The following is an 8,434-nucleotide window of genomic DNA, read 5'->3' as shown; positions in this document are numbered from 1 at the left end:
AGGCAGTAAGTTCTGTTATTTAAGAAGAGAGACAGGAAAACTTCCTGGGCAGCAAATCTAATAGCCCAGAGTCCAATAAAACGTCAATCATTTTTGTCTTAAACACAATCAGAATTTGGTCAGAATCCTCGTATTTTGTTCATAAATATGCTTCCTAGGTAGCTCAAATGGTAAAGAATCTGCCTGTAATGCAGGAGACCAGGGTTTGATCCCTGGGTCGGGAAGATCCTCTGGAGAAGAAAATGGGAACCCACTCCAGTATTCTTGCCTGGAGAATTCCACGGACAGAGGAGCCTGGCGAGATATAGTCTATGGTGTAGCAAAGAGTCGGACATGACTGAGCGACCAACACTTTCATATTCTTAAAGATATTTTTAACCATGGTATTTTTTATCCATGGTTATTAGATGTAAGTTTAAAGTAAGACTTTTGCTTAAAAATATCTCACTAATATAGTTATTATTTTTCAAGTTAGTTTTTTGAAGGAAATTATACTCTTCATTAAAGTATTCTGCAAATATTGAAAAGATTTCTGAAATTTTCTATAGAAAAGCTTTCAAAATCAATTTGTGAATTACACAAGAAAATTATTCTTGTTACTTCATAACAACATATTAAATTTTAATGTCTGCAGTCAAATGTTTTATCATTAGCATTTGTCTTAAGAGAAGACTCTGAAAGTTATTAAATATAGAGTGACAAAAAATAATTTTGGAAGTCTTTAGGGATCACATCACTGCCAAATTAACAAACAGAGTAGTATTTTACTCTGCCACTGCAGGCTAATCCATACAATGGAATGCTGGATGTGGAGAAAACAGTGGCAATAAATCCTAAAACAAAGTATGCTTATTTAAGAAATTTTTAAAATAAAATTCATGGTCTCTTTGGAAATGCCAAAAGATTTATTTCCAATTTTGTTTCCTAATATGCATTTTGATGATATGACCACACAGTTGGATCTATCTTCAACAGTAAATATATATATATATATATATATATAACCTCAGATATACAGGTGACACCACCCTTATGGCAGAAAGCAAAGAAGAATTAAAGAGCCTCTTGATGAAAGTGAAAGAGAGTGAAAAAGTTGGCTTAAAACTCAACATTCAGGAAACTAAGATTATGGCATCTGGTCCCATCACTTCATGGCAAATAGATGGCAAAACAGCGGAAACAGTGGCCAACTTTGTTTTTTGAGGCTCCAAGATCACTGCAGATGGTGATTGCAACCATGAAATTAAAAGACGCTTGCTCCTTGAAAGAAAAGTTATGACCAACCTAGACAGCATATTAAAAAGCAGAGACATTACTTTGCCAACAAAGGTCCATCTAGTCAAAGCTATGGTTTTTCCAGTAGTCATGTATGGATGAGAGAGTTGGACCATAAAGAAAGTTGAGTGCTGAAGCATTGATGCTTTTGAACTGTGGTGTTGGAGAAGACTCCTGAGAGTCCCTTGGACTGCAAGGAGATCCAACCAGTCCATCTTAAAGGAAACCAGTCCTGAATATTCACTGGAAGGACTGATGCTGAAGCTAAAACTCCAGTACTTTGGCCACCTGATGCAAAGAACTGATTCATTTGAAAAGACCTTGATGCTGGGAAAGATTGAAGGTGGGAGGAGAAGGGGATGACAGAGGATGAGACGATTGGATGGCATCACCGACTCAATGGACATGAGTTTGAGTTAACTCTGGGAGTTGGCGATGGACAGGAGACTTGGTCCATGGGGTCACAAAGAGCTGGACACGACTGAGCAACTGAACTGAACTGATATATATATATATATCTACTGTAGATGTTTGCATGCTCAGTTGCTCAGTTATGTTTGACTCTTTACAACCCTTTGGACTGAACCCTGCCAGGTCTCTCTATCCATGGGATTTTCCTGACAGGAATACTGGAGTGGCCATTTTCTCCTCCAGATGATCCCACTGACCCAGAGATCAAACCAGTATCTCTAGTGTCTCCTGCACTAAAGGTGGATTCTTTACAACTGAGCCACTGATGAAGCTCCCTATAGATAGACACGGATATAGATAAAGATATATGGGATCATAGTACAAAAATATGTGATTATAATGAAAAGTGTGATCTCTGATCATTCTGGGTAACTGACTGAGAACTAATTATGTCTTCGTCACCATTTCCTTCCCACTCCAGTCTTTGCATAGACAAGGATCACCCTATCCGATTTACTAAAGAACTGAAGGCACTTCTCCTCCCTCCTGACACTTTCAGGGTCTTATTTTTGCATTTTTGCAAATCAGCTTGGGAGCACCTTCAAGGAGGATCTTGTTTGGTTTGGCTTCTCCTTTTGCCAAGAGTGCTGCTACTTTCTGAGGTGGAGAGAGAAAAGGCTCATCAAAAAGGACAGGTGTGGGTCCACCACCACCAAAACTCCCAGTGACCCCAGCAGCACAACCAGTACCAGCAGCGCCAGCACCATCACAAATCAGCTCAGGTTTGCTTAGCCTCTAATTATGAGTTGAGAGTAACAGAAATATACTCTCCCAAGAACAGAGAAGAAGAAAAAAAAAAAAAGAAAAACAGTTCTTCTCTAGACCTTCTCAGAGGAATAACATTTCTGTTAAGAATTTTGGAAGGATGAATAGGGCTCAGCAGGAGGGCAGGGGAGAGTGGGGGGAGATAAGATCTCCAGACCAAGGAGGCACAGTATTAAGTGTGAAGGTTCAGGAACTTCTAGCAGTTCACTGTGGACCAAGACCAGTGGCTTCAGGCCATGAAGTATCCTGGTTTGTCAAAGAATTTGGACTCTACGAAATCTGAGAACTACTTCAAATGGAGAAGCAATATGAGCAGACTGCAATTTGGAAATACCAGTGTTGCTGCAGCTAGAGGAGGGATGCAGGCAGATGGGGTTAGAAACAGGTTCCCAGTATCTTTCATGTGAGAATAGGTGAAAAATGCAAGCTTGTTCAGGGGCAGGGAGAATGGAAAAGGGAGGAGACATGTAGGAGCTATTACTGATAACTGACGATCTACTGGATGTGAGGATTGAAAGGGAGGCATTCTTCCTGCCGCACTCAGAAAACTGCAAAAACTAATTACAATGATCCACTCACCTTGTTTAAATTGCTTTCATTGACTTTCTGAGGTTTTCAGACAAAGATGAAATTCATCTACTCACCTTTGCATCTCTAGTACCGCATGTCTAGTACCGAATGTACTCAATAAGGACAAGTATTCTTCATCTCATCTCCTTCTCCCTGGTCTATGAACATGCATGTGTGCTAAGTCGCTTCAGTTGTGTCAGACTCTTAGTGACCCCATGGACTGTAGCCCTCCAGGCTCCTCCGTCCATGGGATTCTCCAGGCAAGAATACTGGAGTGGGTTGCCATGCCCTCCTCCTGGAGATCTTCCCAACCCAGGGATCGAACCTGTGTCTCTCATGTCTCCGGAATTGGCAGGTGGGTTCTTTACCACTAGTGCCACCTGGGAAGCCCACACGTGCTATTTAAGTTGATCTTTCCCTGAGGGTGAAGAAAGATTTTAAAGGAGATAAACTGAGGTTTCTGTCAGTGGCAGAACTGGCAAGAGCTCTTGGGACTCACAGTGACAACCTGACACACATTTTGCCCAAATAAGATAGTTAGGGTAAATTTCTCAATAACCTATAAATTGTAATATAAAGATTATGATCATGCTCTATTGCACATTTTACATTTGCTGAGTTGGTCCTTGGTCTTTGGTAGAATAGTAATAAGTGTTCTTAGGGTGAGAGATAGGAATGTTCTAATCTCAGCATGACCATAAGCTCAGACTATTTATTATTTTAAATGACCTTTTTTCATATAAGTGAAACTCAGGGGTATTTTAAAGTGTAGAATGTTGGCAAGGCCATCTGATATATTCCTATAAATGCATGCCCTGAGGCCTTTCCTGAACATAGTTAACCCATTTGGGATAAACATTCTTAAAATTATCCTACATCAAATAAATATTGACATGTTTTTAAGGTCATTTGCTACAAGACTAGAATTTTAACAGAAAGCTAGATTTGATGTAATTTTTTAAACCACTAAGTGGAATTGAAATTCATGGCATTTATTTGAGAGTATAAATCTTAAGCATTAAGAAATCATTTTGAATTTCTGTAGTTCCTGTCATACCCTAAGCTGCTGGTATATAGGCTATTCACATACAATGCCTGTAAAATATTCTTTATATCCCATTTTTTTTTAAAATGCCCAGAAACCTAAGGACTTGAGATGATAAAACAGAAGATTCTTTTTCATTGTATTATACATTTATTCATTATATATATAAGGGATAAATTCCAAGCTATTATTTATCTCTGTGCTTTTCACTTTTTCCTTTCTGAACTATGCTTCATAGATAATAAAGGAAACAAAAAGACCGAGAATTGGGTCTGGGAGGACAAAATTAGAGAGGAAAAATAGTTTCTATTATTGAGATAGACGATGGATTTAGAGAGGCAGGGCAAAAGGTTGTCATTCGTCTAATGAATATTTTTGTTCCACATCGAAGCACCAATATGTTTCAGGATTTGTGTGTGAGGGGGTATCCATAATGAGAAGAAACATTTCTTCTTCGGAGCCAAATAGCAAGGAACATATCTCATCTCACAATAAAACTAGACACATGTTTTGTTTATTTGACAAGAGAATTGATGATGTCTTTACATCCCACAGAGTAACCTCTTAATTTCTGGGTTCCCAGGATCAATCCTAAATTCCCCATCCACCTTAGATCAGGCTTTTGGCAAAAACTGATTCTAAGAAATTGCTATGCTTCCCAGTTTTGGTTGCTTGTGTGTGAGGGGGTGTGGGCGGGGGACAGGAAGTTGTTCAATTAAAAATAATTACTATGCACAATTGCTGAAGAAGGAAAGAAATGGGTTTTACATCTTGATTTTTAAAAACAAAATCACTGAGGCAATACCTTTATAAGATGATGCACTCTGTTTCCAGGTCCATGCATGACCACTCCTGGAACATCTGCCCTTTCTCCCAAGTCACCTTGAGTTGGCTTTGTTATCATTGCTTTCTGAAAATCAAGCACTGGCAATGCCTTTCTGTCTCTCCCACTCTTACTCCTACTTAAAGCAAAGTCCAAAAACCAAATTTTGGGGTTTAAAGATGATTCCCACAGTCAAGGCAGATCATAAGCATTCAAGTGAGGCTGTCAGATGAAGACATAACATTTAAATGCTTAGGTGGTAGACAAAATCCTTCCCTCCCCTTACAGCGGAGACTATGCTCTAATCCTCGGAACCTGTGAATATATTATATGACCTGGCATAAGAGACTTTGCAGGTATACTTAAAGATAAATTATCTCAGATTTGCTGGGTAGGCAGGCTTCCCTGGTGGCCTAGTAGTAAAGAGTCTGCCTGCCAGTGCAGGAGACACAGGGGTTCAATCCCTGGGTCAGGAAGATCCCCTGGAGAAGAAAATGGCAACCCACTCCAGTATTCTTGCCTGGGACATCCCGTGAACAGAAGAGCCCAGTGGGCTATATAGTCCATGGGGTTGCAAAAGAGTTAGAAACAACTTAGTGACTAAATAACAGCAACAATCTGAATAGGCACAGCAGAGAACCTGCTCTGGCTGGAGTCAAAGAGAGGCAGCAGAAGAAGTTAGTGACAACCCTGCATGCAAGTCAGCTATTGGAGGAGGCCACATGGAAAATGTGAGCACAAATGTGGGCAGCCTCTAACAGTAGACCAGCGCAGGGGTATGGCCATCAAATGCACAAGGATCTCGGTCCTCCAACCATATGAACCTGAACTGAACTGACAAGCTGAGTTAGCTGTGAGTCACACTCTAGACCAATGAATGCAGCCCTTATGACACACTCATTTTGGCCTTGAGAAACCCTACACAAATACCCATTTAAGCCTACCCAGAGTTTTGACCTACAGAAGTTGTAAGATTGAAAAACAACAGGGACTTCCTTGGTGGTCCAGTGGTAAGAATCTGCCTGTCAATGCAAGGGACACAAGTTCGATTCCTGGTCTGCGAACTAAGATGCCACATGCTATGGGGCAAATAAGCCCCCACACCACAACTACTGAAGCCTTGCTCACCTTAGAGCTGTGCTCCAAAACAAGAGAAGCCACTGCAATGAGAAACCTGCACACTGCAAAAAGAGAAAGTCCATGCACCAGAACAAAGACCCAGTGCAGCCAAAAATGGATAGATAAATAAAATAAATGTTAACTATAATGGCTCAGGCCAATCCCATCACTTCATGGCAAATAGATGGGGAAATAATGGAAACAGTGACAGACTTTATTTTCTTGGGCTCCTGCAGATGGTGACTGCAGTCAAGAAATTAAAAGACGCTTGCTCCTTGGAAGAAAAGCTATGACCAACCTAGACAGCATATTAAAAAGCAGAGACACTCCTTTGCCGACAAATGTTTGTCTAGTCAAAGTTATGATTTTTCCAGTAGTCATGTATGGATGTGAGAGTTGGACTATAAAGAAAGCTGAGCACTGAAGAATTGATGCTTTTGAACTGTGATGTTGGAGAAAACCCTTGAGAGTCTCTTGGACTGCAAGGAGATTAAACTAGTCAATCCTAAAGGAAATCAGTCCTGTATCTTCACTACTGAAGCTGAAACTCCAATACTTTGGCCACCTGATGCAAAGAACTGACTCATTGAAAAAGACCTTGATGGTGGGAAAGATTGAAGGCAGAAGGAGAAGGGGACGAAAGAGGATGAGATGGTTGTATGGCATCACCGACTCGATGGACGTGAGTTTGAGCAAGCTCCAGGAGTTGGTGATGGACAGGGAAGCCTGGCATGCTGCAGTCTTTGAGGTTACAAAGAGTTGGACATGATTGAGCAACTGAACTGAACTAAATTGATAATGGCTCAGGCAGTAAAGAATCTGTCAGCAATGCAGGAGACCTGGGTTTAGTCCCTGGGTCAGGAAGATCCCCTGGAGAAGGGAATGGCAACCCCCTCCAGTATTCTTGCTTGGAGAATTCCTGAGGTTACAGTCCATGGTGTCGCAAATATTTGAACAAAACTAAGTGACTAACATTTTAATAAAAATAACAACAACAAAAACAACCTCCCCCCGCAATGTTACATTAAGTCACTAAGTTTGTGGAAATGTTACAGAAGCAATAGAAAACTTAGAGATGTAGCTACAAATTCTAATAGAATCTTGACTTCTACTTTTACTGTTAAAGTTTTGATAATGATGAGGGAGAAAGGAAAATCAATTTAGAGTAGCTTTTCCTCAAAATTTACCAATTTTTTTGTCCGACAAGTTTCAGTCAGTAAAAAAGAAACCATTGCAGGTATTTTGAGTAGGAAGGATTTAACATAAGACATTAAGCACTTAAAAAAATGATAACAAAAACAAGGGTTGAAGAAACAAAAGTGAGCAAAACCACCTCTCATGAAACATGGAAATTGAAAGAACTACAAGAAACCACTTCTGCTGATCTCAGTTATCTGTGGTCCAAATTAAGTTGTTCTCAGAATGACTGGGAGCAGTTGGCAAAGCTTCATGTCTACTGCTTGCTAAAGTGGATGCTTGCCTTGCTCTGCAGGAGGAATAATAATGGCTTCTGCCTCTGTCCCGCTCTCTGAACCTCACGTAACTGGTGGAATCTAACCCAGAAACTAGGCTTCCAGCTCGTGCAATATAGAGACAAGAACAGAAGGAAAACAGCCCTGAGTGGCTGGCACATGGCTGCACATCATTGTTGCTATTGCATCAATACCCACGTTTAGAAAGATGAAGAAAAATGAAGCAGGATGAGGAAAAAAATCACCATCCACCAAAGCATTCAGTGACAAAGATTCAGACACAAAATGAAACGGAAAAAGCTCCATTGTATCCAGATGAGTACCTCCACTCTACATCTCTAGATGTCTTTTTCTGCACTCACACAATATGACATCATGGAATACTAAAAACTAGTTCCATTTTTTCCTTTTACATAAAAGAAATGGAAAAAGTCTATAGAGATTGTGTGATAGCCCAAAACAAGTTGGCTGGTTAGGCGGTAAACAGGGTCAAGGGCTTATGGAGTCTTTCTAGTCTTCCAACTTTCTGTCAAGGTCTAGGAAATGTCTAGGTTTTTACCTAACTTAGAGGCTAACACAGAGAAGGTGATGGCACCCCACTCCAGTATTCTTGCCTGGCAAATCCCATGGGTGGAGGAGCCTGGTAGGTGGCAGTCCATGGGGACGCTAAGAGTTGGACACGACTGAGTGACTTCACTTTCACTTTTCACTTTCATGCATTGGAGAAGGAAATGGCAACCCACTCCAGTGTTCTTGCCTGGAAAATCCCAGGGACGGGGGAGCCTGATGGGCTGCCGTCTATGGGGTCGCACAGAGTCGGACACGACTGAAGCGACTTAGCAGCAGCAGCAGCAGAGGCTAACAAGTTAGTCTATTACCATGTATGGACGTTGG

Source organism: Bubalus kerabau, chromosome 16 (assembly GCF_029407905.1).
Source record: "Bubalus kerabau isolate K-KA32 ecotype Philippines breed swamp buffalo chromosome 16, PCC_UOA_SB_1v2, whole genome shotgun sequence".
In the NCBI taxonomy this organism is placed as follows: domain Eukaryota; kingdom Metazoa; phylum Chordata; class Mammalia; order Artiodactyla; family Bovidae; genus Bubalus; species Bubalus kerabau.
This window is presented reverse-complemented; position numbering follows the sequence as displayed.